The 24,160-nt window shown below is 39.7% G+C and overlaps 2 long non-coding RNA genes across 4 annotated transcripts in view; both read right to left on the bottom strand.

The window, feature by feature from the left end:
- Positions 1-21,906, bottom strand: part of LOC132657605 (uncharacterized) — a 91,967-nt gene extending 70,061 nt beyond the window's left edge. Inside the window, exon 1 of the long non-coding RNA XR_009596013.1 lies at positions 21,739-21,906. This is a non-coding gene — a long non-coding RNA (uncharacterized LOC132657605). The remainder of the gene's footprint in view (positions 1-21,738) is intronic.
- LOC132657604 (uncharacterized) overlaps positions 1-24,160 on the bottom strand; it is a 371,918-nt gene that overhangs the window by 76,736 nt on the left and 271,022 nt on the right. The gene's annotated exons all lie outside the window — the stretch shown is intronic.

The raw sequence follows: 24,160 nt of genomic DNA, 5'->3' as shown, positions 1-24,160 counted from the left end.
GTCACGAACCTCATTCCATAGTTCATCAGGCACTCTATCTATCAGATCTAGACCCTTAAATCTATTTCTCACTTCCACTGTATAATCATAAGGGATTTGATTTAGGTCATACCTGAATGGTCTAGTGGTTTTCCCTACTTTCTTCAATTTCAGTCTGAATTTAGCAATAAGGAGTTCATGATCTGAGCCACAGTCAGCTCCTGGTCTTGTTTTTGTTGACTGTATAGAGCCTCTCCATCTTTGGCTGCAAAGAATATAATCAATCTGATTTTGGTGTTGACCATCTGGTGATGTCCATGTATAGAGTCTTCTCTTGTGTTGTTGGAAGAGGGTGTTTGCTATGACCAGTGCATTTTTTTGGCAAAACTCTAGTCTTTGCCCTGCTTCATTCCGCATTCCAAGGCCAGATTTGCCTGTTACTCCAGGTGTTTCTTGACTTCCTACTTTTGCATTCCAGTGCCCTGTAATGAAAAGGACATCTTTTTTTGGGTGTTAGTTCTAAAAGATCTTGTAGGTCTTCATAAAACCGTTCAACTTCAGCTTCTTTAGAATTACTGGTTGGGGCATAGACTTGGATAACTGTGATATTGAATGGTTTGCCTTGGAGACGAGCAGAGATCATTCTGTTGTTTTTGAGATTGCATCCAAGTACTGCATTTCGGACTCTTTTGTTGACCATGATGGCTACTCTATTTCTTCTGAGGGATTCCTGCCCGCAGTAGTAGATGTAATGTTCATCTGAGTTAAATTCACCCATTCCAGTCCATTTTAGTTCGCTGATTCCCAGAATGTCGACGTTCACCCTTGCCATCTCTTGTTTGACCACTTTCAATTTGCCTTGATTCATGAACCTGATATTCCAGGTTCCTATGCAATACTGCTCTTTACAGCATCGGATCTTGCTTCTATCACCAATCACATCCACAACTGGGTATTATTTTTGCTTTGGCTCCATCCCTTCATTCTTTCTGGAGTTATTTCTCCACTGGTCTCCAGTAGCATATTGGGCACCTAATGACCTGGGGAGTTCCTCTTTTAGTATCCTATCACTTTGCCTTTTCCTACTGTTCATGGGGTTCTCAAGGCAAGAACACTGAAGTGGCTTGCCATTCCCTTTTCCAGTGGACCACATTCTGTCAGGCTTCTCCACCATGACCTGCCCATCTTGGGTTGCCCGCAGGCATGGCTTGCTTTCATTGAGTTAGACAAGGCTGTGGTCCTAGTGTGATTAGATTGACTAGTTTCCTGTGAGTATGGTTTCAATGTGTCTGCCCTCTGATGCCCTCTTGCAATACTTACCATAAAGAAGAGAGGCGAAAAGCAAAGGAGAAAAGGAAAGATAAGCATCTGAATGCAGAGTTCCAAAGAATAGCAAGAAGAGATAAGAAAGTCTTCTTAGGCGATCAATGCAAAGAAATAAAGGAAATCAACAGAATGGGAAAGACTAGAGATCTCTTCAAGAAAATTAGAGATACCAAGAGAACATTTCATGCAAAGATGGGCTCAATAAAGGACAGAAATTGTCTGGACCTAACGGAAGCAGAAGATATTAAGAAGAGGTGGCAAGAATACACAGAAGAACTGTAGAAAAAAGATCTTCACAACCCAGATAATCATGATGATATGATCACTAATCTGGCGCCAGACATCTTGGAATGTGAAGTCAAGTGGGCCTTAGAAAGCATCACTATGAACAAAGCTAGTGGAGGTGACGGAATTCCAGTTGAGCTGTTTCAAATCCTGAAAGATGATGCTGTGAAAGTGCTGCATTCAATATGCCAGCAAGCTTAGAAAACTCAGCAGTGGCCACAGGACTGGAAAAGGTCAGTTTTCATTCCAATTCCAAAGAAAGGCAATGCCACAGAATGCTCAAACTACCGCACAATTGCACTCATCTCACATGCTAGTAAAGTAGTGCTCAAAATTCTCCAAGCCAGACTTCAGCAATACGTGAACCGTGAACTCCCTGATGTTCAAGCTGGTTTTAGAAAAGGCAGAGGAACCACAAATCAAATTGCCAACATCCACTGGATCATGGAAAAGCAAGAGAGTTCCAGGAAAACATCTATTTCTGCTTCATTGACTATGCCAAAGCCTTTGACTGTGTGGATCACAATAAACTGTGGAAAATTCTGAAAGAGATGGGAATACCAGACCACCTAACCTGCCTCTTGAGAAATCTGTATGCTGGTCAGGAAGCAACAGTTAGAACTGGACATGGAACAACAGACTGGTTCCAAATAGGAAAAGGAGTACGTCAAGGCTGTATATTGTCACCCTGCTTATTTAACTTCTATGCAGAGTACATCATGAGAAACGCTGGACTGGAAGAAACACAAGCTCGAATCAAGATTGCTGGGAGAAATATCAATAACCTCAGATATGCAGATGACACCACTCTTATGGCAGAAAGTGAAGAGGAACTAAAAAGCCTTTTGATGAAAGTGAAAGAGGAGAGTGAAAAAGTTGGCTTAAAGCTCAACATTCAGAAAATGAAGATCATGGCATCTGGTCCCATCACTTCATGGGAAATAGATGAGGAAACAGTAGAAACAGTGTTTCTTTACTTTTGGGGCTCTAAAAACACTACCGATGGTGATTGCAGCCATGAAATTAAAAGACGCTTTCTCCTTGGAAGAAAAGTTATGACCAACCTAGATAGTATATTCAAAAGCAGAGACATTACTTTGCCAACTAAGGTCCGTCTAGTCAAGGCTACAGTTTTTCCTGTGGTCATGTATGGATGTGAGATTTGGACTGTGAAGAAGGCTGAGAGCTGAAGAATTGATGCGTTTGAACTGTGGTGTTGGAGAAGACTCTTGAGGGTCACTTGGACTGCAAGGAGATCCAACCAGTCCATTCTGAAGGAGATTAGCCCTGGGATTTCTTTGGAAGGAATGATGCTAAAGCTGAAGCTCCAGTACTTTGGACATCTCATGCGAAGAGTTGACTCACTGGAAACACTCTGTTGCTGGGAGAGATTGGCGGCAGGAGGAGAAAGGGACAACCCAGGATGAGATGGCTGGATAGCATCACGGACTCGATGGACATGAGTCTGAGTGAACTCCGGGAGATGGTGAGGGACAGGGTGGCCTGGCGTGTTGCTATTCATGGTGTCGCAAAGAGTTGGACACGACTGAGCGACTGAACTAAACTGAGCTTCTTTGTGATTAGAATGCACACTGACCTTTTCCAGTCCTATGGCCACTGCTGAGTTTGCCAAATTTGCTGGCACATTGAGTGCAGCACTTTCACAATATCATCTTTTAGGATTTGAAATAGCTCAACTGGAATTCTATCACCTCCACTAGCTTTGTTCCTAGTGATGCTTTCTAAGGCCCACTTGACTTCACATTCTAGGATGTCTCAGCCTAGGTGAGTGCTCACACCATCATGATTATCTGGGTTGGGAAGATCTTTTTTCTACAGTTCTTCTGTGTATTCTTGCTCCCTCTTCTTAATATCTTCTGCTTCTGTTAGGTCCATACCATTTCTGTCCTTTATTTTGCCCATTTTAATTTTCTTGAAGTGTCTCTAGACTTCCCCATTCTATTGTTTTCCTCCATTTCTTTGCATTGATCACTGAGAAAGGCTTTCTTATCTCTCCTTGCTATTCTTTGGAATCTGCATTCAAATGGATATATACTTCTTTCTCTCCTTTTCTTTTCACTTCCCTTCTGAGCAGTTATTTGTAAGTCCTCCTCAGACAACTGTTTTGCCTTTTTGCATTTCTTTTTCTTGGGGATTGTCTTGATCACTGCCTCCTGTACAATGTCAGGAACCTCCATCCATTGCTCTTCATGCACTCTGTCTTTCAGTTATAATCCCTTGAATCCATCTGTCACTTCCACTGTATAATCGTAAGGGATTTGATTTAGGTCATACCTGAATGGCCTAGTGGTTTTCCCTACTTTCTTCATTTTAAGTCTGAATTTGGCAATAAGGATTTCATGGTCTGTGCTGCAGTCAGCTTCCAGCTTCTTTTTGCTGACTGTATAGAACTTCTCCATCTTTGGCTGCAGAATATAAATAATCTGATTTCAGTATTGACCATCTGGTGATGTCCACATGTAGTCTTCTTTTGTGTTGTTGGAAGAGGGTGTTTGCTGTGACCAGTGCATTCTCTTGGCAAAACTCTATTAGCCTTTGCCCTGCTTCATTCTGTACTCCAAGCCAAATTAGCCTGTTACTCCAGGTATTTCTTGGCTCCCTACTTTTGCATTCCAGTCCCCTCTGATGAAAAAGACATCTCTTTTGGGTGTTAGTTCTAGAAAGTCTTGTAGGTCTTCAAAGAAGCACTCAACTTCATCTTCTTCAGCATTATTGGTTGGGCCATAGACTTGGATTACTCTGATATTGAATGGCTTGCCTTGGAAACAAACAGGTATCATTCTTTTGTTTTTGAGATTGCATCCAATTACTGCATTTCAGACTCTTTTGTTGACTATGATGGCTACTCCATTTCCTCTTAGGGATTCTTGTCCACAGTAGTAGATATAATGGTCATCTGAGTTAAATTCACCCATTTCAGTCCATTTTAGTTTCCTAATTCCTAAAATGTGAAAGTTCACTCTAGCCATCTCCTATTTGACCACCTCCAATTTACCTTGATTCATGGACCTAACATTCCAGATTCCTATGCATAGGAAATAGACATAAGGATATAATATACCTAATAGAACATAATATACCTACTATATAGTATAACTAATAACTCCTATAATGTGGATTTCCCTGATGGCTCAGATGGTAAAGAATCTATCTGCAATGCAGAAAACCAGGGTTTGATCTCTGGGTCAGGAAGATCCCCTGGAGAAGAGAATGGCTACTCCCTCCAGTATTCTTGCCACAGACAAAAAAGCTTGGCTACAGGCCCCAAGGTCATAAAGAGTCAGACATGACTGAGTGACTAACACTTTTACAATTTCCACTATAATATACCTACAAAGATGAAATAGACGTGTGACAGGGCTCCCCTGATGAAGGGACATAGGATTTTCAATCTGATATAATGATGTGATTATCATAGACTTTATAGTTGATGATACTATTTGCCAAGTGTAACACTATGGAATGATGGGCCGCATATTAAAACTGTCTTTCAATTTTCATCGAAACATCCTGCTAGTTGAATCACACATCAGTAGCCATTATTAGAACACTCTAATGACAAAGTTTATGGGCGATCACTTTGGAAATCTGTACTCTTTCAGAAACATGAAACATTTCTCTAACTTTTTCATCTTTTTCCTCAATAATAATGTGAACCCACAGTTTTTGGATTTCTCTTTTCAGGTACCTTCTGCTACCTGACCCTTTACGTCTATCTTGTGGTGAAGGGTTAGGCTTTTGGTAGGAGGGCTAGGAGGACTGGAGGAAGGATAACTTCCCAGAAGATCTTATTGTGAAATTCATCCAAGAAAGGTAGAGTAAGGGAAGAAATGCTTTATTTGAAAAATTAAGATAAGAAAAGAAACTTAATGTTGCGACTGGGCAGAGCTCTATTTTAAAATGTCTATTGTCGCTACCTTATACAAAGACGAAATAATACTTAGACATTCTCAGGAAGCTCGATGAAGGGGTTTTCCCAACTCCTCCCCCACGTCCCTACCCTGTGTTTATATGTTAACAATACCTTGGTTTCCCAGATCCAATCTACAGTCTTTAATGCTTTCTTTATTATCAATCTTAAGTTCAAAGGTGTTTTTTAACTTTCTCATAAAAAATAAAAATGCTCAAAAGACTTAACAACCATTAGATAATTCTTTAAAATGGCAATTTTACTAGTTTATAGTAAACAAATAAGAAAGAGATGAATTAATTTTGCTTTAAAATATATTGGGTTTAAACATACTCAAAGAGAAAATAATGTATTTGGTCAAGTGTGATGAAGTTTTGCTAAAAGATTTACACCTGAGAAATATTTGAAGTGTTAGCCAATCTAAAATGTCAGTGTCTTTCTACAGCAGGTAATTTCCCCCTACCATGGAATATAATTTTAATAGGAACTAAAAAGAATGCTGATCTTTAGCAAAGAAGAAAAATATAAGTTTAAATCAAATATATCACCCACACATTGTACAATAAATATTGGCACCTACCCATGGTGAACACAAATTTAAGGAACATCTTAACATAACATTGTAAATCAACTATACTTCAATTAAACACACACACACACATATATAAGAGATAAGCACTGTGCTACTCATTAAAATATCGATGTGGACAGAACTCAAATCCTACATTTAAGGCAACTTTAATTTCATCGATTTTAAAAATGCAGAACCATGTCCAAACTGAATCCATCTTTCAACATTTAATTGTCAGAGCAATGGTAAACCAGTTGCTCCAGTATGTTGATCTGCTCATGAATGCTAACACTTTCAAACTGAAAAAACCATTAGCATTACGCAGCACACTACTGTCATGGGAGGTAAAAAATGAATGCGCTCTCTGGATAACTCGGTCCAAGAATCACCGCTCTGTGCCAATATGGTGGTCTAGGTGTGAGTATGCATGTGCACTAAGGCACTTCAGTCATGTCCGATTCTTCAAAACCCATGGACTGCAGCCCGCCAGGTTCCTTTGTCCATGGGATTTTCCAGGCAAGGATACTTGAGTGGGTTGTCATGCCCTCCTCCAGGGGATCTTCCTGACCCAGAGATCGAACCCAGGTCTCTTGCATCTCCTGCATTGGAAGGTGGATTCTTTACCACTAAGTGGCACCTGAGAAGCCCTTGTGTGAGTATACCTGGGTCTTACTGATTTGAATACTACATTCACTGTTTTAACTCCATTCAGTTGTGTATAAAAGATAAAATCTGAATCATTGACCCGATGGACATGAGTCTGAGTGAACTCAGGGAGTAGTTGGTGATGGACAGGGAGGCCTGCTGCGCTGCGATTCATGGGGTCTCAAAGAGTCGGACACGACTGAACTCAACTGGGGTGATGGTTCTCAACTTTGGTGTAGAACAGTATTACCGGAAGAATTAATATAGGACACTGAGGTCCAGGCTCCTTGAAGTACAATGGGAGGCTGGGACTCTGAGAACCACTGACCTAGAGCTGATCTCTATTGTTAGCCTGAAATTGGGTTAGAATAAAGTTAAAGTTCAATTGCTCAGTTGTGTCTGAATCTTTGCGACCCCATGGACTGCAGCACAACAGACTTCCCTGTCCATCACCAAGTCCAGGAGCTCACTCAAACTTGTGTCCATTGAGTCAGTGATGCCATCCAAGCATCTCAGCCTCTGTTGTCCCTTTCTCCTCCTGCCTTCAGTCATCCCAGCATCAGGGTGTTTGCAAATGAGTCAGTTCTTCACATCAGGTGGCCAAAGTATTGGAGTTTCAGCTTCAACATTAGTCCTTCCAATGAACACCCAGGACTGGTCTCCTTTAGGACAGACTGGTTGGATCTCCTTGCAGTCCAAGGGACTCTCAAGAGTCTTCTCCAACACCACAGTTCAAAACCATCAATTCTTTGGTGCTCAGCTTGCTTTATAGTACAACTTTCTCTATAGTACAACACATCCATGCATGACTACTGGGAAAAACCATAGCTTTAACTAGATGGACTTTTGTTGGCAAGATAATGTCTCTGCTTCTTTGTATATGGTCTAGGTTGGTCACAGCTTTTATTCCAAGGAGCAAGCGTCTTTTAATTTCATGGCTATAGTCACCATCTGCAGTGATTTTGGAGTTCCCCCAAAATAAAATATGTCACTGTTTCCATTGTTTCCCCAACTATTTGTCATGAAGTGAAGAGACTGAATGCCATGATCTTAGTTTTCTGAATGTTGAGAAAATTTTATATTTATAATCTACATCTCCACTGATGTCCATATAAGAATTGAATAAGGGAGATTGAACAAGGGAGACCTGTCTTGAAAGAATTAGTTTAAAGATAATCTAAGACACATGTACCCCAATGTTCATCGCAGCACTGTTTATAATAGCCAGGACATGGAAACAACCTAGATGTCCATCAGCAGATGAATGGATAAGAAAGCTGTGGTACATATACACAATGGAGTATTACTCAGCTGTAAAAAAGAATTCATTTGAATCAGTTCTGATGAGATGGATGAAACTGGAGCCAATTATACAGAGTGAAGTAAGCCAGAAAGAAAAACACCAATACAGTATACTAACACATATATATGGAATTTAGGAAGATGGCAATGACAACCCTGTATGCAAGACAGGAAAAAAGACACAGATGTGTATAACGGAATTTTGGACTCAGAGGGAGAGGGAGAGGGTGGGATGATTTGGGAGAATGGCATTCTAACAGGTATAATATCATGTAAGAATTGAATCACCAGTCTATGTCTGACGCAGGATACAGCATGCTTGGGGCTGGTGCATGGGGATGACCCAGGGAGATGTTATGGGGAGGGAGGTGGGAGGGGGGGTTCATGTAATAATTTGGGAATGCATGTAAGAATAAAAGATTTTAAAATTAAAAAAAAAATAAAAAATTAAAAAAAATAAGATAATCTGCAGATTTAACTAATCATAAACTTATCAGGAGGTAATACTGGGGTGTGTCTTTCCTCAGAAGGATGAGTCAGTTCTAATGAGGAGAATGAACCTAGAACCTATTAAAGAGTGAAGTCAGAAAGAGAAAGATAAATATCATATTCTAATGCATATATACAGAATCTAGAACAATAGTCCTGAAGAATTTATTTGCAGGACAGCAATGGAGAAACAGACATGAGAATAGAGAATAGACTTATGGACACGGGGAGAGGGGAGAAGAGGGTGAGATGTCTGCAAAGAGTAACATGGAAACCTACATTACCATATGTAAACTAGATAGCCAATGGGAATTTGCTGTATGGCTCAAGAAACCCAAATAGGGGCTCTGTATCAACCTAGAGGGGTGGGATGGGAGGGAGGTTCAAAAGGGAGGGGATATATGTATACCTATGGCTGATTCATGCTGAAGTTTGACAGAAAACAACAAAATTCTGTAAAGTAATTATCCTTAAATTAAAATATAAACTAATTTTAAAAAGGAAGGATACATCATGCAGAGGCCGCTTCATTAAATATGTGTTTAAGTATTTAATATCTGAGAAAGGAAGAGACTCACTCATAACACAGAGTTAGGGACAGAAGAGTAAATCAACAACTTTGAGGAAACTGGCTTTTGAAGGAAAAATATTTCACTTGAGAGCCATTCAACCCAATATTTGCTGAAATAAACTCCAGACATATTTTTAAAATGTAAGATGGAAGAAAGTAAGTCATGGTAAGGTAATAGAAAATATGGAAATATATGTGAATAAGTTTGCAATGGAAAATAATCATACAAATTCACAAGATCTGACTATTTAAAAAGTTAAAATTTTAATAAACTAAAAAAAATTAGAAAATGTAAAAGTATTAATAAGTAAACTTCATGATGAATTATTATGCTTCCTTAATCCTATCTCATCCAAAACCACCATCTTTTTTCTTTTCCTTCTTTTTTTTCCCAACAAACTTCACAAAGGGACAGTTTATTCTTCTGCACTTATTATTTTTACCTCCAACCCACAAAAATCCTTCTTTCCTAAGCACACCCCAGCAGCAATTCTCAAACTTCAGCTTGTGTAAGAACCCTCTAAATGATGGATTTTATCTCTAATTTTCTGATTCAGTAAGTCTGGGTCAGGCTCTAGATTCTGCATTTCTAACAAATTTCTAAATAATGTTGATGCTATTGACATCTGTGCCTGCCCTAGAGAATAGTCTCTTACTACTATAGTAACTTTAGTAACTGATGAGTTCAGTGGTCCAATTCCAGTCCTCATGTTGCTTAATCTCACACTTTTCCACTCCCATCTCTTTGAAAGTCTTCCCTCTCTGGATTTCCATGACATTGATTTTGAATTCTGTTGTTTGCAACTTGGAACTCTGATTTATATACTCAGTATAACATAAATGTATAGGTTTTGGTTGTATTACTTTCCCTTTCCCTTCTTTATTCTGCACCCACACTTACTCTTCCCTTCAGACCTTGACAGTGAATGTTTTATTACACTTTTGTGATTTTGCACAGGTTTTGTTCCTCCCCCACTCTTTTTCCCAGAAAAAATCCCTATTTACCTTTCAAGACTAGTTCGAATGACATATCCTTTGAGAAGGATTCTGCCAGATGGAGTTATGTTTCATAGGCTTTTCTCAGCATTTTATAGATAACTTATTATAGTTCCTAAGGTATTTAAGCCTAATTATTTGTTTGTATATTAATCCCATTAAAATATGAACTCATCACAGGACTGTTTCTTATGTGAGAGCCTCACAGAATGTTGATGCAAGTATACTGCCAGTGTTTCATGAATGAACCAATGGGCTAAGCACACTCAGTGGTAAGCACTGCTTTGATCCAATGTTTAGGGCAGAATTGTTTTCGGACCCATTCTGTTTCCAGGTTGTAGAACACATTGCTATCAGCCGATTATAGGATCTGATCAGGCCAATGAATGATTAACTTATTTTGCAAAGTGCCTGACACAGCAATGCCCACAAGAAATTATTTAATCAGTTCACACGAGATGAGATGATAAAGCTGATAAGCTTTTCCTTTTAACTTGTTAGAGTATACACACTATTAATTCCACTGCAATCTGAACCAAAGTAGACCAAAATGAGAAAATAGGAGGGAAAATTAAGAGATATTTGTCATTCATATATATTGTACATTTTGAAAATATATATTAATCTGAGGGAATTTTCCATATGAACCCTTCAAAGTTAATTTTATGAAAGTTTCAAACAGTTTTTCCATAACCTTGGGAGCACTTAAACACACTCCATGATTCTGAAGAAATATATATTAAAAAATAAATATCAAAATTTCCATCATTGTTCTGTCCTAAAACAAACAAAATCTTTCTACTAGTTATCATATTAAAATACATGACACATTAATAAAAGATTGGTTCATATCCAAACTATACAAGGAGCTCATACAACCTAGCATCAAAAAACAAACAACCTGATTTTAAAAATGGGCAGAGGACCTAAATGAATATTTATCCAAAGAAGACATACAGACAGCCAACAGACACATGAAAAGATGCTCCGCATCATTAATCATCAGGGAACTTCAAGTCAAAACCACAATGAGATATCACTTCACACCTATCAAATTGCTATTATCAAAAAGACAACAAATAACAAGTGTTGGCAAGGATGTGGAGAAAAGGGAACTCTCATGCACTTTTGGTGGGAATATAAATTGGTGCAACCACTATGCAAAACAGGATGAAGATGCCCCCAAAAAATTAAAAATAGAACTACTATATGATCCAGCAATTCAACTTCTGGGTATTTTCCCAGAGAAAATAAAACACTAATTTGAAAAGATATATGCACTCCTACATTTACTGCAGCATTATTCACAATAGTCAAGAGATGGAAGCAAATTTAAGTGCCCATTGATAGAAGAAAGGATAAATAAGATGTGGGTCATAAAAGAGAATGAAATCTTTGAAAAGAGAATGAAATCTTCGACATGGATGGACCTGGAAAGTATTATGTTAAGTGAAGTAAATCAGACAGGGAAAGACAAATACCATACGGTTTCACTATATGTGGCATCTAAAAGACAAAACAAATGAACAATCATAACAAAACAAAAACATGGTCATAGATACAAGTGGTTGCCAGAAGGGAGGACGATAGTGAGATGAGTGAAATAGATGAAGGAAATTAAGAGGTACAAACTTCCAGTTACAAAATAAATGAGTCATCAGAATGGAATGGACAGTACAGAATGGGGAATATAGTCAGTAATAATGTAATATCTTCGTATGGTGACAGATGCTAAGTAGACTTATTGTGGAGATCGTTTTGAAAGATACAAAAACATCAAATTACTATCCTGTGCACCAGGAGCTGACACAGCATTGTAGGTCAATTATACTTTTAACAACCAAAGAGAAAGTGAAAGTTGCTCAGTTGTGTCCAACTCTTTGAGACCCCATGGACTATACAGTCCATGGGATTCTCCAGGCCAGAAAACTGGAGTGGGTAGCTGTTCCCTTCTCCAGGGAATCTTTTCAACCCAGAGATGGAACCCAGGTCTCCCGCATTGCAGATGGATTCTTTACCATCTGAGCCATCAGGAACACCCTCCAACAAGCAAACAAACAAACTTGTAGAAAAGGAGATCAGATTTCTGGTCAACAGAGGCAGGCGGGGGAGAGGAAGGAGATTTAAATGAAGAGGTTAAAAAGTACGAACTTCCAATTATAAGATAAATAAGTACTAGGAATGTAACATACAACATGATTAATATCATTAGTATTGCTGGATTTTATATATAAAGCCTGCTAAGAGAGTAAATCCTGAATCCTCATCACAAGAAAAAAACTATGGTGGAGGGTTCTGACAAATGTGGTCCACTGGAAAAGGGAATGGCAAACTGCTTCAGAATGCTTGCCTTGAGAACCCAATGAACAGTATAAAAGGCAAAAATATATGACACTGAAAGGTGAACTCCCCAGGTCAGCAGGTGCCCAATATGCTACTGGAGAAGAGCAGAGAAGAGCTCCAGAAGGGATGAAGAGGCTGAGCCAAAGCGAAAACAATGCCCAGTTGTGGATGTGACTGGTGGTGGGAGGAAAGTTTGATGCTGTAAGGAACAATATCCTGTAGGAACCTGGAATGTTAGGTCCATGAATCACGGTAAATTGGAATTGCCAGAAACCTGGAGATGGCAAGAGTGAACCCAGACATTTTAGGGGAATCAGTGAACTAAAATGGAAGGGAATGGTTGAATTTAATTCAGATGACAATTATATCTACAATTGTGGGCAAGAACCCTCAGAAGTGGAGCAGCCCTCATAGTCAACAAAAGAGTTCGAAATGCAGTACTTAGGTACAGTCTCAAAAATGACAAAATGATTTCTCATTTCCAAGGCAAATCATTCAATATCACAGTAATCCAAGTCTATGCCCCGACCACTAATGCCAAAGAAGTTGAAGTTGAATGGTTCTATGAAGACCTACAGTAATTTCTAGAACTAACACCTTAAAAAGATGCCCTTTTCATCATGGAGGACCAGAATGCAAGAGTATTTCTACTTTCATCAGAGATACCTGGAGTAAGAGGCATGTTTGGCCTTGGAGTACAAAATGAAGCCGCCAAGAGAATACACCAGGAATAGCAAACACCCTCTTCTAACAACACAAGAAACAACTCTACACATGGACATCACAGATGATCAATACTGAAATCAGACTGATTATATTCTTTGTAGCCAAAGATGGTGAAGCTCTATACAGTCAGCAAAAACTGGGAACTGACTGTGGCTCAGATTATGAAATCCTTATTGCCAAATTCAGACTTAAAATGAAGAAAGTAGGGAAAACCACTAGGTCATTCAGGTATGACCTAAATCATATCCCTTACAATTATACAGTGAAAGTGACAAATAGATTCAAGGGATTAGGTCTGATAGACAGAGTGCCTGAAAAACTATGGATGAAGATTAATAACATTGCACAGGAGGAGGTGATCACAAATATCCCCAAGAAAAAGAAATGCAAGAGGCAGAATGGTTGTCTAAGAAAGCCTTGCAAGTAGCTGAGAAAAGAAGAGAAGTGAAAGGCAAAGGAGAAAAGGAAAGATATTCCCGTTTGAATGCAGAGTTCCAAAGAAGAGGAAGGAGACATAGGAAAGGCTTCTTAAGTGAACAATGCAAAGAAATAGAGGAAAACAATAGAATGGGAAAGACTAGATATCTCTTCAAGAAAATTAGAAATACCAAAGGAACACTTCATGCAAAAACAAGCAAAATAAAAGACAGAAAAGTTTTGACCTAACAGAAGCAGAAGATAGTAAGAAGAGGTGGCAAGAATACACTGAAGAACTGTACAAAAAGGTCATCATAATCATGACCACATAACTAGGCTGGTGTGATCACTCAGCTAGAGTCAGACTTCTTGGAAGGCAAAGTCAAATGGGCTTTAGGAAGCATCACTACAAACAAAGCTAGTGGAGGTGATAGAATTCCAGCTGAGCTATTTCAAATCCTAAAGATGATGCTGTAAAAGTGCTGCATTCAATATGCCAGCATATTTGGAAAACTCAGCAGTGGCCACAGGACTGGAAAAGGTCAGTTTTCATTCCAATCTCAAAGAAAGGCAATGCCAAAGAATGCTCAAACTACCACACAATTGTGTTCATCTCACATGCGACCAAGTAATGCTCAAAATTCTTCAAGCTAGGCTTCATCAGCACATGAACAAAGAACTTCCAAATTCCAGATGTTCAAGCTGGATTTAGAAAAGTCACAGGAACCAGAGATCAAATTGCCAACATTTGTTGGATCATAGAAAAAGCAAGAGAATTCCAGAGAAACATCTACTTCTACATCATTGAGTATGCTAAAGCCTTTGACTGTGTGGATCTCAAAAAACTATAGAAATATCTTAAAGAGATAGGAATAGCAGACCACTTCACCTGCCTCCTGAGGATTATGTGTGCAGATCAAGAAGCAACAGAGAACTGGACAGGAAGCAACAGACTGATTCCAAGTTGGGAAAGAGTACGTCAAGGCTGTATATTGTCACCGCGCTTATTTAACTTATATGCACAGTACATCATGCAAAATGCCAGGAGTCACAATGAAGCACAAGCTGGAATCAAGACTGCCGGAGAAATATCAATAACCTCAGATATGTAGATGACACCACCCTTATGGCAGAAAGTGAAGAGGAACTAAAGAGCCTCTTGAGAAAAGAGAAACAGAAGAGTGAAAAAGCTGACTTAAGACTCAGCATTCAAAAAACAAAGATCATGGCATCTGGTCCCATCTCTTCATGGCAAATAGATGTGGAAACAGTGGAAATTGTGACAGACTTTATCTTCTTGTCCTCCAATGTCACTGCAGATGGTGACTGCAGCCATGAAATTAAAAGATGCTTGCTCCTTGGAAGAAAAGCTATGACCAACGTAGACAGCATATTAGAAAGCAGAGGCAGTACTTTGCCAACAAAAGTCCATCTAATCAAAGCTATGGTTTTTCCAGTAGTCATGTATGGATGTGAGAGTTGGACAATAAGGAAGGCTGATACTTGGAGAATTGATGGTTTTAAACTGTGGTGTTGGAGAAGACTCTTGAGAGTCCCTTGGACTGCAAGGAGATCCAACCAGTTCATCCTAAAGGAGATCAGTCCTGAATATTCATTGAAAGGGCTAATGCTGAAGCTGAAGTTCCAGTACTTTGGCCACCTGATGGGAAGAGCCGATTCATTAGAAAAGACACTGATGCTGGGAAAGAGTGGAGGCAGGCAGAGAAGGGGATGACAGAGGATGAGACGGTTGGATAGGATCACCAACTCAATGGACGTCAGTTCAAGCAGAGTGAAGATGGTGAAGGACAGCAAGGCATGACATTTGCTGTCCATGGGGTCATGGACATGACTGAGCAACTGAACAGCTACAGAAAAGTAAATCCTGAGTCCTCATCAGAAGAAAAAAAATATATGGTTTTACTTTATCTTTGTATCTATCTGAGATAATGGATGTTCACTACACTTATTATGGTAATCATTTCATGATGTATGGAAGTCAAGTCATTATGTGTGCACCTTAAACCATATAATGCTGTGTTACTTATTTCTTGGAGAAAATTGGAAGAAAAAAAAGGGAAGTACATGACATATTAATAAGAGAAAATAATAATGAATGGCACAATATAAATAAATCAGTTTCCAGAAAAACAATTAGACATAATTTTGTTATTCTGCACACAGAGAAATGAATGATTACTTGTCTTTGAAATGTGGAGAAAAAAATATTTTCAAACATTGGTTGGAAAGACATTAGAAATTATCATTATTTAACATATTTTATGTTTACTGTGTTTTTAAATGACTTTCTATACATATTAAGTTAAATGTTCATTTAGAAGTTCTTGTCTAGAGAAGGAGAAATACTGTATGGCATCCCTTATATGTGGAATCTAAAAAGAAATGATACAAATGAAGTCGCTTACAAAACAGAAAGAGACTCACAGACTTAGAGTGCAAACTTATGGTTGCCAGGGGAAAGGTAGGAAGAGAGAGTTAGGGAGTTGGGGATGGACATATACACACTGATATATCTAGAGTGGATAATCAACAAGAAGCTACTCTATAATAGCCCAGGGAACTCTGCTCCATGTTATGTGGAAGCTTAGATGAGAGAGGAGTTTGGGGAGAATGGATACATGAATAGGTATGGCTGAGATCCTTTACTGTTCACCTGAAACTATCACATCATAGTTTGTTAGTCAGCTATACCCCAATGCAAAATTAAAGTGTTTTTTTTTAATTCTTATCTACACTGACAGTATGTCACTGTATATAAAATAGACAAACAGGATTTATTGTATAGCACAGGGAACTATATACAGTATATTGTAGTAATGTATAATGAAAAAGAGTCTGGATAAAACATATATGTATAATTTAATCACTTTGCTGTACATCTGAAACTACCACAATATTATAAATCAACTATACATCAATTTTTTAAAAATTAAAAATTTTTTAGAAGTTCTTGTCTAAAGTTGTGATAGTTAAGATCCAGATGATGGTATTTTTTCTTTTTGACATCCATTACTTATAAGATTTCAGAAAGATTTCATTATAGATGAGTAAGAAAATATATTCACACAAATATGCATGTTTGTAAGCAGAGTACATCATGAGAAATGCTGGGCTGGAAGAAGCACAAGCTGGAATCAAGATTGCCGGAAGAAATATCAATAACCTTAGATATGCAGATGACACCACCCTTATGGCAGAAAGTGAAGAAGAACTAAAGAGCCTCTTGATGAAAGTGAAAGAGGAGAGTGAAAAAGTTGGCTTAAAGCTCAACATTCAGAAAACGAAGATCATAGCATCTGGTCTCATCACTTCATGGCAAATAGATGGGAAAACAATGGAAACAGTGGCTGACTTTATTTTTCTGGGCTCCAAAATCACTGCAGATGGTGACTGCAGCCATGAAATTAAAAACACTTACTCCTTGGAAGGAAAGTTATGACCAACCTAGACAGCATATTAAAAAGCAGAGACAGTACTTTGTCAACAAACGTCCATCTAGTCAAGGCTATGGTTTTTTCAGTGGTCATGTATGGATGTGAGAGTTGGACTGTAAAGAAAGCTGAGCACCGAAGAATTGATGCATTTGAAATGTGGTGTTGGAGAAGACTCTTGAGAGTTCCTTGGACTGCAAGGAGATCCAACCAGTTCATCCTAAAGGAGATCAGTCCTGAATATTCATTGAAAGGGCTAATGCTGAAGCTGAAACTCCAATACTTTGGCCACCTGATGTGAAGAACTGACTCATTTGAAAAGACCCTAATGCTGGGAAAGATTAAGGCCAGGAAGAGAACTGGACAACAGAGGATGAGATGGTTGGATGGCATCACCGACTCGATGGACATGGGTTTGGGTGGACTCTGGGAGTTGGTGATGGACAGGGAGGCCCGGTGTGCTATGGTTCATGCGGTCACAAAGAGTCGGACACGACTGAGTGACTGAACTGAACTGAAGGGGACAATTTGCTTGAGGGACTTCAGCTATTCATATTTTTACAGGAGCATGTTCCTGGATGCAGAACAAGGATTTGAAAGAAATCCATCAGACATAACCAGCAAAGGATTCTCACACCTGACAAAGAAAGTAACAGCCTTTACCGTTTACTTTTCTTCATAGCCAGACATCTTCAAAGATCAATTCAAATGTTTTGAGTAGCAAGGCACACACTTACTTCTCATACTCTGTAATAAATATTTTGCCGTAATTACTTGGGTATAAGTTCTGAATTCTTCTGTCTCTGTTCTAAATTCTTAATTTAAAGCTTGACAATCTCAATTAACTTCTTGATCAAAACTGACTTTCACATTTTCCCATTTGTGTTCCAGCGTGTAGTGAACTGAAGTGCATTTATTTCCATATTGTTTGGCTGTGTTTGTGGATCTGTTAGTCACTTGGACAGCATAACCCCAATTTTCTCTGCGGTTCTTTAAACTTTGTTTACAGCTTTATTAAGGTATAATTAATATGCAAAAAAGCTGTACTCATTCAATGTATACAATTTGATGAGCTTGGACATAGGCTAACACTGTGATACCATCACCACAGTCAAGGTACTTTAATTCTTTATTTAGTGTTGAGTTTGCTTCCCTCCATTTTCTTTTTTTTTTTCCCCCTCCGGTTCTGTGTCTGATTGTCTTTCTCAATGACTTCATTGTCATTAATATACCTGCACTCTCTCTACATCGTGTCTACAACCCCCCTACTTCACTTCTGGGTATTCATTTGGTTAGCATCTCCCAAAGGACCAACCAAGCAAGGGAGAAAACTGAATTCTCTGGGTTTCATTTCTTTGCTGCTGCTGTTGCTAAGTCGCTTCAGTCGTGTCCAGCTCTGTTTGACCCCATAGACGGCAGCCTACCAGGCTCCCCATCCCTGGGATTCTCCAGACAAGAACACTGGAGTGGGTTACCATTTCCTTCTCCAATGCATGAAAGTGAAAAGTGAAAGTGAAGTGGCTCAGTCATGTCTGATCCTCAGCAACCCCATGGACTGCAGCCTTCCAGGCTCCTCTGTCCATGGGATTTTCCAGGCAAGAGTACTAGAGTGGGGTGTCATTTCTTTCTGCTATCTCTTAAATATACTTTCTTAGAGAAAATCAACTTTTTCCACTGAGTACTGCTTTCCTAAGCAAGAAATTGAATAAGGCTTCAGAGAATTACTCCTCCACAACCTACCCACCTCATTTTGCCCAGCTATATCTATATACGTTATCCTGTCTGCAGTCAAAAACATCTGCACTGACTTTGGTCACTGAGCCATTCTTAGCAAGTATTCCATGGTGAATCTGTAGACAAGTTTTCCTTATTAATCTGTCGAATGTTATGAGTGCAGATTTCAGGGGGTATTGCTTTATTTTCCCCATGTCAATTTTAAACGGTCAGACTTCTAGAACCTTCTTTCATCTCATCCTTTAAATCTCTGCTACTCACCATGTTCCAAAGCCACCAGCATCAGCATCACCTTGGAGCTGGTTAGAAATGCAGACTCTCCCGCCTCACCTCAGATGCCCTAAGCCAAGATCTGCATTTTAGCAGGATCACACAGTAGTTTCTGTGCACATTACATTGAAGAGACTCCCTTCTAAACATCTGTAAATGCTTTTTCTAATCTAGTGATGCTGCCTAGATACTTTTCTGGAAGTGCTTTTAACTTATACTTCCCAAAGTGTTTTTCACTGAACTCTCTCCCTCTTGGATTCCAGAACACTCTATCTGCCTCTCTGCTAGCTATTTATCCCTCAGACATGTGACACTGAAGCTGCTCAGACAGACCATTACACCACCTCCCTTTCCCTGTCTTCTATTCTTCTTGGTCTTTATCAATCCAGTAACTCAAGGCAAAGTCTGGGGATCAACCTATGGTTTCTTCTTTCACTCTCTAACATCAGATCAGCCACCAAGATCCTTAATACTAGGCCAAACACACCCCTAGACTTTACTCCTCAGATCCACCTTCGCTGGTCACTTGGATTACTGCAGCATCAGGAAGACAGGTCTTCCAGTCTCCTATCTCCTGTGTCTCCAAAATATCCACTATCACACTGCTCCCCAAGTCACCTTTCTGAACCTCAATTCTGAACATCTCCATCAAGCATACATCTCCTCCCTCTACCTAGAACACCAATCTTCTAATATTTATGATGGGGATAATAACTGACACTCTCAAAGTCCTGCCTTATATCCACTTACCGCAACTCTGTTTCCACCCATGATTTAGGAAACAGTACCCAGCATGTGGACACAACTGCCCCCACGGGTGCGTGCGTCCTCTGATCACTGCATGGGGCCTTCTCCAGGGGCCTGCATCCTTGGACAGAGGGACCTCATGACGCACACGGAGGGGCACATTGGAAAATCTGGCAATTAAGTGCCTCCGTGGGTAAAGCTCAACAAATGAGGGATATGAATCAGTGGAAAATAGCCCAACAATCCTAGCTCTCAGTGGGCAATTTTAGGGTGCACTCATGTGGTTCTTAGATGGTCCCAAACTGAACTGAGCACTAGCTGTCTGCTGTACTCACACCCATTATTGGCATTTCTCTCTTTTCTGTGTCACTTCCTCACCCTCTTGTGTCTTTCCTGAAATCACCTCCCAAGCAAATTACCTGCCCTGGTCCTTGTTTCAGAGTCTGATAATAAGGGGAGAGAATTTTAGCCTTTATCAATAACACATGCATATTTAAATATATATATGTGCATGCATGTACATATATACGTATATGGATTCTGTCTATACATTATACACATATACTGTACTAATACTCCTTATGTGTAGTTAAAAAAAAAGGCAAGAAGTAGAAATATAAAAAAGAATATGAAACAGTTTACTATTTCCAAAAAGCTTACAAATCAAAGTGATTTTACAATAGCTAACATCTCCAGAAAGTGTCTTCTTAAGGTGTGACCTGGACTATATTTTTAGTAGCAATGGTTTTAAGCCCACACTTCAGTGTTCTTGTCTAGAGATTTTGAGAAGTCTTCATTGAATTTGTTACAATGCTGGTTCTGTTTTATGTTTTGTTTTTTTTGGCCATGAGGCACATGAGATCTTAGCTCACTGACCAGGGATCAAATCCACAGCCCCTGCATTGAAAGGCGATGTCTTAACCACCTGACGACCAGGGAAGTCCCAAGTCTTCTTAATTATTTCTATTTTTCTGCTTTTTTTGGGGGGGCCTACTTATTATTATTTAACTGCTTGTTATCGCATAACAGGATGGATGAAGCAATTGCTGTAAGAACAGGATAAAGTCAATGCTGCTCACACTTCTGTTTTCTTACCATTTCTTAACTGGTATTCTCTTCAAGGTGATGGTTCTTTTCAAGAATCTCCTTTAATGCCCTTGTCCATTTTGTGAGAAGAAATTCAGTGAATACCCCTTAATTAAGTCCATGATTCTATCCAACCAGCTTCACTTAACAACACATTGCAACAGGCTATGAGAGCAAACGAGGCAGTGTTGCTACCGCCGCACTGCCTGGTGGGAGGAGGCACTCCCATGCTTTCTACATGCTTCCTCCCACACCATGTATGACATTTTCTGTGTTACCAAGACTGAATGCCAGTGCTGTGGCCCAGCCATGTATTAAACAGTTATCAAGTTCAATTTTCTTTCCTTTTTAGGATTAAAAAATACATAATTAAGAAAGGACTTAGCAGTCCAGTGGTTAACAATTCGCCTTCGAATGCAGGGAGCATGGGTTTGATCCTTGCTCAGGAAGCTAAGATCCCATATGCCTCGCAGCCAAAATACCACAACATAAATCAGAAGCAATGTTATAACAGATTCAATAAAACCTTTAAAACTGTCTACATAAAAAAAGTTTTTTAAAAAAGGAATGTCTACTTTGGACACTATTGACCTAGATGCTGGACTCTAAAAATACAAAATTGAAACTCCATAGAATGACTCTTGTCTCTATGATTTGTCTTCTGTGTAGAATACCCAGCTTTATCTTGACTCACTTCCTTAAATTTCTAAAAGCAGTCTTGCTCTTTTATACCATGGAGCTCAGCGAATGTTCTTCTACACGTCTCTTTGGCTTTCTAATCTTTTATCAACCTAGAGTCACAGTTTCCACTCGCAGATAGCTCCATGACTGCATCCCTCAGCTCAGCACCAGTAGCAGCTGAACCTACCTTGGAGACTTCCAAGTGCATTTGGATGTAAGTCACGCCACGCGGCTCCACCTCAAGAAACCCAGCAGACCTCTTTCAGTTCTCTGGCCCACAAGCTTCCCTGTGCAGCTCCCATATGCAAGCACAGTCCCCGGAGGGAACTCTCCACCAGTGCAGACAGGAGCCAGTGGTTAAGTACTCCAGTTTCCTGTCTTTTAAGTGGACAGTTTTGGAAGGCATTGTGCTTGTTTTTCAGGAAGTCCCGGTGGAACCACGTCCCACTGCCCACAGGGGATCCTTGATAAAATACCCTTGTGGTAGCTCTCCCTCATCCCTGACCCCCTGATGCCTCCTGGGACGTGCTCCCAATTAAACCAAAATGCACCTAGATCCTTACCTCAGGTTCCGCTCTCAGGAGACAACAAACTGATGGACCTTTTTCTGTAAAACCATCCCTGGAAGTCTGGAGCACTCCCTCCCACCCCTTAAGATATTTCTATTATCTTTGCTACTTTCTAACCTTGTATTTACCTCAGCTGTTTCAGTTATCACAAGCAGACACAATGGTTGGCTATCACACATATTCCCCAGCCTTTCCTCTAGGGCCCTGCAAAGCGGGCATCCAACCAGGTAGAATGTCACCTGTGCTCATACACGCGTGTCTACACAGGCTCCTCTGCTGCGGGATTCTAGGGGACTCGGTGTTATTGCGCCTCATGAGCATGTGTTTCCCCTTGACCCAAGCCTACTCCTCCAGGCACAGCTTCCCTCATCAGGCTCAACTCCCCTTCACGTTGTCCCACCAGGCAGAGCAGCTAGACTGGTACCCACGGTTGGCCTTTCAAGCCCCTGCTCAAACCTTGGTTCTCCAGGCTACTGCAGCTCCAAGATGCCTACTGGGAACTGCTTACGGCCCTGAGCTTTCCCACTCAGTGAAACACTTGTTCGGTTTAAATTCTCTAAGACAGCATCATTCCTTCAAAAGATTAGGCAAAGGATGATTTCAATCGATAGCTACCATTCTCCACTTCAAATGACTACTCTTCTAAGTGACTAATTCTCTCCAAAGTACATTCAGTATTCTTCCCCTCCACTCACTCCTACCCTCAATGACCTGTGCGGCTTAATCATGTTATTTAATTCCCCAGGCTTTAGCATTTTTATTTGTATTGATCAAATGGGGATAAAAGTTACTTGCCTACAGAACGATAAAGGAAACAAGAAGATTGTCTCCTGGGTTTTATCAGAGCCGTAGGCTAAGGTTTATGATTTTCAGCACCTAATGATATTTCACGTTATTGTTCTAGTTTCAATCAAACACACACACACACACACACACACACACACACACATACACACACACAACATCCTCCCCCAGTCTAATGCAGTCATCCTTTGAAGGACATTTTTGCTATACACCTGAAGTAGATACATAAATATAATTGCTGACATCTGTTTACCCATCCCCTCAAAGCCTACCACAATGTGCAAGTGTGTAGTTCTCAATAAAGGATGTGAAAATTACGGATATAAAGTGAAGCTTTGGCATGCCAAATTTCCAGCATCCTCATATTTAGACATCAAACAAGACTTCCGTGTTGTACAAAGCAAAGGAACAGGAAAACGTAGACCACTCAGCATGACTGCACTGGCTCCAGCGGGTCAGGAGGCTGCTTCTTCAGAGGATGAAAATATTTCATGCTTCCTGTGTTTCAGGAAAAACCCGGGTCCATCTTGACAACAAAAAACCCCGTGGTGCTTAAAAACAAGCATCCCTCATATCCACACCATCAATTCTGAGATTGGGGGTAGGGGAAAAAAAGACTTTGATTCCACTGGGGGAAAGAGACATCAAGAGAATTAAATTACTAACTATTAAAACACCACAAAGTTAGGGAGGAAGAAGAAGGATGAGTTTTTCATTGACTCATCCTGGTTCATTTATTCCTGCTTATGTTAGGATCATTTCGCTCTGAAGTCATGAGGAAAAGAAAGGTTTCATCTAACCTTGAGCTCAGGGCAAAAATATTCTTTTGGCAGAATGGTTGCAAATGTAAAATTATTATGAAGGAGAGCATCAGCCTACAACAATGTCATGGAAAGCATAAAGGAAATTTTTTAAATTTTCAAGAGATGAGATAGGGCAGAATGGTCATTAGTTATTTTTTCAAAACATTTTAATTGTGAACATTTCAAATGCATACACACACACATAAATATACATACACACACAAACATATAATAAAATTCCATGCCCCATGTCCCCATAGCTTCAAAAATTACCAGTCCAGTATGGACACTTTTAGAGTTACAGATATTTAGGCCATATGAAGTTTAGACATGCCTGACAGCAGTCCGTTTGGCATTTTTAAGAACATGATTCTTTTTTTCTTCCCCTGTTGTCTGTGGCCACTATAAATTCACCAAAAGGAAAACGGGCCAG

This window comes from Ovis aries, chromosome 13, assembly GCF_016772045.2.
Source record: "Ovis aries strain OAR_USU_Benz2616 breed Rambouillet chromosome 13, ARS-UI_Ramb_v3.0, whole genome shotgun sequence".
NCBI classification, from domain to species: domain Eukaryota; kingdom Metazoa; phylum Chordata; class Mammalia; order Artiodactyla; family Bovidae; genus Ovis; species Ovis aries.
This window is presented reverse-complemented; position numbering and strand designations above follow the sequence as displayed.